This window comes from Bos mutus, chromosome X (assembly GCF_027580195.1).
Source record: "Bos mutus isolate GX-2022 chromosome X, NWIPB_WYAK_1.1, whole genome shotgun sequence".
Taxonomy (NCBI): Eukaryota; Metazoa; Chordata; class Mammalia; order Artiodactyla; family Bovidae; genus Bos; species Bos mutus.
In genome coordinates, this window is record NC_091646.1 from 123,340,613 (window position 1) to 123,349,935 (window position 9,323).

Genomic DNA, 9,323 nt, shown 5'->3' on the forward strand with positions numbered 1-9,323 from the left:
CATGGGGAGGCCAACGATGCCTCCAGGAATAGCCCTCAACCAATGACAGATTGGAGTTGAGGGTAAACACCCCAGTTTTCATGCCCCTCAGGTGACACACTCCAAGATGTGTTGTGCAGTTTCCCAGAGTTCCCCAGCAGGACTGAGCTTCAGCACTCACAGTGGTACCCTGCTCAATAATCCTCCCTTTATTGGCTTTCTTTCCTTCCCTATCTTACTTCCCCATTCATCTACAGGTACTTTTCTAGGATCACTTCCTATGTAAACTACCACGCTTCTGTCCTTTAAGGAGTCTGCGCCTGATTACATGCAACGTAAACTAGTCAATTACTGGAGCTCGAAGAGAATGATGTTTAAGGGCACTGCCCAGGTTTCAGTGGCTTCTCCTGTTTTATCAGCTCATCAGAATCTCTGGCCGATTAACCAACAAGTAGAAGCTTAATGTTGTTCTTGAGTTTGTCCTGTCCACAGAACTACAGACACAATGACTTGGCATCCTTTGCTTGCTCTCCCAAACATGCTACCTCAAAGGAATTGGCACTTTCAGCTACATTTTAACTACACTAATGATTTCTATTTCAGTACTAGTTTCCAACCTCAGTTTTCATCAGTCTGAACTCCTGGTTTCATTTTCTCCTAATTGCAGTAAGATGCCCCCAAGACATCTTAGGCATGATGGGTCCTGGGTGGGTGTAAATTGTTTGCTGCTGTTGAAGACACTCTGGGAGGGAACCTTCTGGGATCTGACAGGAAGTTGTTCCAGATGTCAGAAACTCAATGCCAAAAAATAAAAATAAGCTCCAGTTACTAAACAGATCAGGGTCTGGCATTTTAGAAATAAGTGTGTCTCTAAGATGAGCAAAATCTGAAATCTCTGGAAATGGTCCAGAGATACAGCACATACATGGCTTAGGAGCATTCTGGAAGTTAGAAGATGGATTATGGCCATTTAAGGAATCACTTTCTCATGTCAAATCAGGAATTAGAATCTGTGGAGAGCAGGAAGGGATCTTAGGAATTCTCTTATCCCCTCTCCACCCTCTAATTTTATAAATGAGAAACACTGAGGCCCAGAGAAATGAAATGATGCATCTGTAGACACACAGATAGTAAGTGCCCAGTGCTTTTCCTACAACCCTGGAGCACCACGGCTAGTCTTTGTACAGAAAGAAAAGCCAGTGACTCCAGAACAACAACCCTTGCTCCTACCTCGGGACTGGAGAGTTAGGACAATGCAGTAAAAAAACCAGACCCCTCAGAGCTATCTCTTAGCTGTACAGCATGAAGGGAACTATGTTGGGTGACTCCCCAAGAGGGATCCCCCAAGGTCTGTCTAGAAGGCTGGCATGTGACATTCACTGCCCTAAAAATTAATCCAGCCTGCTGAAGCAGCATGAGAACCAGAAGAGTATTTTTGGCACACCTCATGACACTGGGCTCTGTGCTAGGGCCCCAGGGATCTGAATCAGTCATAAACTTGGGCTCTGCTCTAAAACTGTTTCTAATTGAAACAGTGGAGACAAGACAGACAATGAACCAATTCAAAATATAGAAATGTGATTCCTGAGTTTCTCCCACCAAATATCTGGTTGCAGTCTGGCATGTGTCTTGTACCCTCTCCCATTCCTGGAATTCTCCAATAATTCCATGAATATGAATTGTATCTTATTACAATACTCATAAGTTCTTTAGGGACAGAAATCATGTTTTTATTCATTCATGCACACATACATTCATACATTTATTCAACAAATTGATTGAATGCCTACTATGAGTCCCTACTGTTGAACCTCTCCTAGGGATGGGAGAGAGTGCTCAGTGAAGTGGAAGCAGGGGCAGAAGATATCCGAGCCCCTCCAATGCCTTCCCATTTGACTTAGAAGCCAAGCCCAGGTCCTTATAACCATCTTTAAAATCTGTCCTGATTCCCCTGTCCTTTCCTACCCTGCTGGCATCTTGATATCCATAGGCTGGCTGGAAGTAGAGAAAGCTGTTATGTGAGGTTAGAAGGGGCAACTAGTTTTCATTCATTTAATTTCAGTGACTTAATTGATTTATTCATGCATTCACTTATTAGACACACATTTATTGATTATCACCTCCGTGTCAGGGCCTCTTCTACTGCTACTGCTAAGTCACTTCAGTCGTGTCCGACTCTGCGACCCCAGAGACGGCAGCCCACCAGGCTCCCCCATCCCTGGGATTCTCCAGGCAAGAACACTGGAGTGGGTTGCCATTTCCTTCTCCAATGCATAAAAGTGAAACGTGAAAGTGAAGTCGCTCAGTTGTGTCCGACTCTTAGCGACCCCATGGACTGCAGCCCACCAGGCTCCCTCGTCCATGGGATTTTCCAGACAAGAGTACTGGAGTGGGGTGCCATTGCCTTCTCCGGGGCCTCTTCTAAACACTGGGTTATTAGTGGTAGGTGGTGTTTCAGTTCTCATGAACCCTATAGTCTGTAAGAGAGGAACTCAAGCAATAAACTGATTGGCAAATATCTATCTTATCTTATCACCAGGTAGCAATCCTACCTGGTGATAAGCTCTCTGAAGAAAAAACAAGACAAAGGGTCAAGAATAATGGGAGAAACCTGATTTGTATTGAGGGTCAGGAAAGGCATCTCTGGGGGAAGTAACCTTTAAACTGACACATGCGCAAAGAGAAAGAGTAGCCAGGGGTAGAAGTGAGAGAGGTGGTCTTTCAGGCAGAGGTTCTGAAGATCGCTGGAGAGGTTCTGAACTTGGCACCCTAATAGCCCTCTGCTCTGCCCTTGAGCTTTGGATCCCCTCTGCACGAAGCATCCTCCAGGGAGCACTCTTGCCTCCACTGTCAGCAGCACCCCACCACCCTAGAGTGGGGCATTTGTTAAAATTAAGAAGCCTACACTGATATATCATTATCACTCAAAATCCATAGTGTATATTAGGTTTCATTCTTGGTGTTGTACGTTCTGTGGGTTTTGAGCATTATAAGAAAATAATAGTAATAATTGTGCTGGGTATTCTTCACCACCCCCCCACCCCAAGATGCATCCTACATCCTTGTCTGCCTACCTCTGTGCCCTAGGAGGCAGACTATATCACCCAGGTTCCCTGGCAGCTGCCTTCTGATTGAGTTCAGCCAAAGAATGGGCCCAGCAGGAGATCAGAAGGCAGGAGGAGAGACTGAAATATTTCTTCCCTGCTCCTTCCCTGTTTCAGCACCCCATCTCTGGCAAGAATTGCGTCCCTCTATGACCACAGATCCTGACCAGTGGCCCCTTGTCCATGGTCCCAGCTCTCACTGCAATCCAGTGACACCGTTTCCTCCCCTTATGCCCTCAGCACATGGTAATGGCTCCTTGTCATAGCCTCTGGCCTTTGACATCTCTTGTTGGTTCCCTTAACCTTCCCACAAAGTAGTCCCTTCACTGGAATTTGAACGGTTTGGGCTGAGTTCTGTTTCTTGTTGGCATTCTCATTCATCTAATCATAACAACAAACCAGCAGTAACAACTCAAGAACAACTTTATTAAGTGTTCACCATGTGCCAGTTGCTGTGTTAATTCCTTCAAAAATACTGGCTGGATTTAAGGTGAATTTTCAAAAAAGCTTCATCCATGACTTTCATACAGATATAAAATGAACACATGTTGATTGACAAAGACTCTCTCCTCAACCTAACTCTAGTCAGGCCCCTCTAAATCTTCAAGGCCCTAGCTTCGGGTGCTGTCCTTGGTCTCTTTATTTGAGAATCTACTGAGTTCAACCACAATCCTCCATTTGAATCCCACTGCTCTTGTATCTGATCACATTTCTCATCCTCGCCCATGATATCTTACCACCCAGACCTGCCTCAGCAAGAATCCTGTCAAGTCAGCTTAGCCAGAATCTCCCTCAGCCCTCAGTTTCCTCTTAGTAGTTTTCCATCTACTGACCCCCACTCCCACCCCCACCCCACCTTTGGCTATAAATCTTCACTTGTCCTGGTTTCGGAGATGAGTCTGATCTCTCTCTCTCCCTGTACAAAACCTCATTGTTGTAATCCCCATGGATAAATCTGCCTTACTGTCTTTAAGAAGTGTCATGACATTTTTGTTTACCATGACAGAAACTCTTTGACCAAACTTGAGACAGGCTCCTCTGAGGTCTCCTTTTGATTAGGCCTCATCTTTGGGCCTTGTCTTTGGCCTGCCTAGCCCAGTTTTAGCAAGAATCCTGCTAAATCAGGTCAGTGAGAATCACCCCATTCCTGACATCTGATCACCCTTGATATCTGATCAAATTCCTCAACTTCTGTCCTTGATATTTCATTACCCTGACCTGCCTTCACCAAGAATCCTTGTATGCTTGATGTTTCCTGTTGGTATTAATAATTTTATACCCATTGACTCCTTCACTCTGATCATTGGCTATAAATCCACATCTGTCTTTGCCAGTATTCCAAGTTGAGCCTGATTTGTCTGCCCTGTTATAATAGTCTGGACACCTATTGCAATAGTGATGATACAGTCTTCCATATCAGTTTAACAGGTGTCAGAATAACTTTTTCTTTAACATTATTAAATGTTTTTCTCATTAATGAAGGAATTGGTAGGATGGCACAACCAGTTCAAGAGCAGACACATTTATAGATCAGGAATATTGAAATGAATATGCAAATACTGGCAAATTTGATCTTTTCCACAGGGCTGAAGGCACATCAAATTGAACCTCTAAAGGACAGAATTTGCATGTCTATAGACAAGAATGATTTTCAAATACAGAGTTGTAAAATGGCTCAATGGCAGCAAAAAGCTAGAATGGTAAAACCTAGACACCTGTGCTGGAGACTGCTGCCCATGGGCCAAATGCAGCCCACTGCCTGCTGTTGTAAATAAAGTTTTATTGGAACACAGCCACATGTATTCATTTGCGCATTTCCTGAGGTTGCTTTCATGCTCCAATGGCAGAACTGAGTAGTTGCAGCAGTGACCAGGTAGTCCACAAAACTTTAAATATTTACTCTCTAGCCCTTTACAGAAAAGGTTACTTGACCTCCCTGCTATGGAGACTGTATTGTTTTCCTTTGGAGCAGAATTTTTCCTACAGCTGATAAGAAATATACCAGTATTGGCTCCATTTTACAAGTTAAAAACCTAAGACCAGTTAAGTGACATAACCTGAACTCTAACCCTGGTCAACCTGATTCCATCACTAGAGCTAGGATCAGCAAGCAATTTAGCTGACCCTAAGAACAAAAAGTCCTGAGGCTGAAGTACAGACCAAGCGTCAGAACACCTAAGAAATTATTTCATCTTGAAGAAAGAAAATGTTGTCATCAGAAAGGTATGTGTGTGAAGGGGTGTGTGTGTGTGTGTGTGTGTAGTGGGGGGGTGGTTAAAAAGAGTGTCTGCTTTGATAACTAATTTTACTTTGGCCTAATTTTACTTGTAGTCCTTGGGTTATAACTACTTTCACAAGGGCACATGAACTAAATTGTAGCAACTTTGGCCAAGGCAGGACATGGGTTGTACATTGCTGAACAAGAAATTGAGGCAGAAACTGAAAATTTTTGCAGTATTGTACTGGTTTTCTTTAAGGTGTTTGCTCTTTCTGAACCTACCCAGCATCAGAGTCCTTCATAGTCAGTGCAAGTTAACATCAGTTGTCACCTTATTCAATAGTCAGCTCCTCCCTCCCTCCCCATTTATTACATTTTTCGTCTATTTTAAAGCTATTGAAAATGCTAGTCTCTGAAAGGGATTAAGTGGGTTAATTAGCATTAAAAAGCCCCTTTATTTAGTCAGTCTTTAAAATCTCTAAACACCGCTTGGACTGGCCACCCCTCCCCCCATTTTGTGAATGGGAAAGGGAGCTGGAAAAACTCCAGCTATAAGAGAGTGTCTGAGACTCAACCCAGCCCAGCCCATTCCCCAGTCCAATGTGGAAATCATGTCTTTCGTATCAGGTTGCATGTGAAATCTTTGTCAAATCTTTTTCGGTACATGCTCCTGAATAATACTTCCCAGAGTATCACTAATAGTCACAAGACGAAGTGGGTGAATTTCAATGGCTGAACCGCTGGGGAGAAAATGAATGGACTGTTAATAGGATCGCTCTGGAATAATAGCTAAATTATTAAACTGTAGTGTGGTGGGTGTCACTTCCTGAGTGTGGCAAATTAGATTGGAAGGTGCCACTGTGAATGTCTCAGGAATATTATATTGCACAGCCCTTTGGAGGGATTTAAACCTTTTCTATAGCCTTCTCTTCTTTACCAGAGCTTTTCTTTCTCTTTCACATTGGGTTTTATTAGCAGAGGGTGGAGGAGACAGTATTGGTTTTCTGCCACATCCCCTGGGTGTCCACCTCTACACCAAAAGCTCTTTACTACAAACACCTGCAAGGCTTGGCCAACAGGACCCTTTTGAGTCCTCAGGGGGAACCCAAATGCCAGAGCACTAATCCCTCCATGGCCGCCCTCATCTAATGATGGGTGGGAGTTGGCAGATAAAAAAACCAGCTGCCTCAGCCCTGCACTGGAGCCATGGTGAATTTTGCTAACTCTAGGGTACAGGGCAACCTCTGGAAGTTCCCCAGCAGAACTGTGCTCCAGTGACCCCCAATGTTTGATAATCTTCCCTTTCTTGGCTGGTGTACCTTCCTATCTCACTTTCTCCACTACTGTTTCCTGGAATCACCACACAAAGAAATAGTTTGAACTCACATTCCTCTCTTAGGTCCCACTTCTAGGGTAAGCCACACCAAGACAGTAAATAGAAAGGATTTTTCCTCATCATTTATCCTGCAGCAAAGGTGCCACTTTATTCTCCCATTTCACAGAACCAGTTAGCCAAGTCCCCTGCTCTGACCAGAGGGTAGCATGTTGCAGTGGGAAAGCCATGAACTTGGGTGAGAGTCAGTCTGGAGTTCAGATCCAGCCTTTGCCATTGACTGGCTGGCTGACCTGTGTGACCTTGCTCAAGGTATTTTGCCTCAGTGAATCTTCACTTTCCCACTTTAAAGAGGGCTAGTAACACTTCCCTCCAGAACTGGGGAGAGAATCAACTGCGTGATGTATGTCCGCAGCTCAGTACAATGCTTAGCAGGTAGGAGCAAACGAATAAATGGCAGTTCTTTGACTTCCAAAAGGCTGCTCCACAGTCACTACCAAGAGGATGTGATGTTCTTGTCCTTGTAGCTTTTGTCACAGGAGAATAAAGCGAAAAGATACCAAGAACAAGAATCTATCAAGATTTCAAGCTTCCTGTGATTACAAAACAGTAGCAAAGACAACCATGAGGAAAACCTTATCTGGCTAACAATTTTTCCAGTCCATCTTTTAATTAGTTTTTAAGAAATTTCTGACCTCATAGAGTAAGCTGCATTGTATTAATATTCTAGTCTTCTGGGTCTGTGACAAGCAAGAAGAAATTCATGACCATAAAACCCCAAAATAAAACAAAACAGGGAGAAGCTTATAAAACTAAATATGGAACTCAGCTCTAACAGCTGAATGGAGAAAGGAATTAGAATAATTTAAAAGTCACAAGTGGATGGTAAAGTGTAAAGAAATGGAAACTTACAGACTATTTAAAACCTGGAAATGCTGACTGTTCAGAAACAACACAGATGGATCAAGAGCGGTGAACAGCCAGAGAGGATTGTAGACGGATCTGCATTGTCTTAGCAGCTCCCTGTGCCACCTGTTTCTGAGGACAGTTGGACAACTAGATACGGAACCAGGCTAATGCTGGCGGCAGATCCAATGATGGCCACTGGCCTAACGGTAGGTCCTTCCTTTGAGTTTGCAGTGATGAACTATGCCCCATGTCTGATGACTCTTACTGATTTGGGCACCCTAATGCCCCATTGTGTGGTGGTAGTGGGCTTCCCTGGTGGCTCAGATGGTAAAGAATCTGCCTGCAGTCCAGGAGACTGAATTCTGTCCCTGGGTTGGGAAGATCCCCTGGAGAAGAGAATGGCTACCCCTTGTATGGTGGTACCCGTAAGAGGTCAATGAAAATGCTTGAAATGATGAGTCCATGAGTAGTCACAGTAGATACATCTCTGGAGAGTGGATTCAATGTCACTGAATCCAGGGTTGCCATGCCTCAGAGGAAAACAAGATTTTCACATTGCCAACAGGGGAAGCTTGGTCAAATGTGGCTGTGAAATAGCATCCTTGAATTCTGCAGGCCTCCAGGGTTGAGGCACATGGATGGGCAGTGGAGTAGGGATGAGGAAAGCCCTTGCCATCATTGCCTGTGTCTTATGTGTCCTGATCACTGCAAAGATGACCAGAGAGCTGGATGGCCTTTGGAGTCAGGGTGACTCCAACATGACCAGAAGGGCTTGTCAGATACACTCAGTGATGGCTTACATCAGAGATTATAATGGCCTGGTCACTCGAGTAGGGAGGCATATTCCCTGCCACCTGGTCCTGAACCCCTGTACTCCCTTGTCATATTTTGTTGATCTCAAAACCACCTTTCTGAGTGAGAGAGCCACACTGCTAGCAGGGACCACTAGGCTCAGGGTGACCAGGGTTTGCTGGCAGCTGTGCTGATGTCCTCTTCCAGTTCATCCATGATGGTAGCAAAGGCTTTAAAGATGGCATTTGTGGGTCCAGCCAGAGTGGTAATTCTCTCAGCATAATTCCCTTTGGAGATGTTGATATGTACATTACTCTCCCCACACATCTTCTTAACTGATTCTCTGTTCATTCTGAGATACTGCCACCATCCTTTCCACGCTTAAGGAGCTGTCTGGTGAACGTGACATTCAGTCCACTTGCAGTCATACCCTCTATCCACCTGAAGGGCCCCTGTTGCCTTCTTGATAACCCCTATCATTCCTTCTCTGGCATTCTGCCCTCCCCATTTCCACCCACCTCCCTTTTCTTCTCCAACCTGCAGTTTTTGGCTTTGACTAATACCAGTGACCAGTGCCAGAGAAGGCAATGGCACCCCGCTCCAGTACTCTTGCCTGGAAAATCCCATGGATGGAGGAGCCTGGAAGGCTGCATTCCATGGGATCTCAAGAGTCAGACACGACTGAGCGACTTCACTTTCACTTTTCACTTTCATGCATTGGAGAAGGAAATGGAAACCCACTCCAGTGTGCTTGCCTGGAGAATCCCAGGGACGGGGGAGCCTGGTGGGCTGCCGGTCTCACAGTCGGAGACGACTGAAGTGACTTAGCAGCAGCAGCAGTGACCAGTGACTTGACTATTTCAAGTCCAGCTCCTTGGAATACCACTGGCCCCAGAGACAGGTGTTATTACAGGAGTCACACTAAGAACTAAGCATAAAAGGAAAACAACTGATATATGTGATTATGTTTAAACGAAGAATGTTTGTT

The 9,323-nt window shown here is 44.7% G+C and overlaps 1 pseudogene; it reads right to left on the bottom strand.

Moving 5' to 3' along the window:
• Positions 1–7,976: 7,976 nt before the first annotated feature.
• On the bottom strand, positions 7,977–8,763 carry LOC102268215 (poly(rC)-binding protein 2 pseudogene; annotated as a pseudogene).
• Positions 8,764–9,323: the final 560 nt, after the last annotated feature.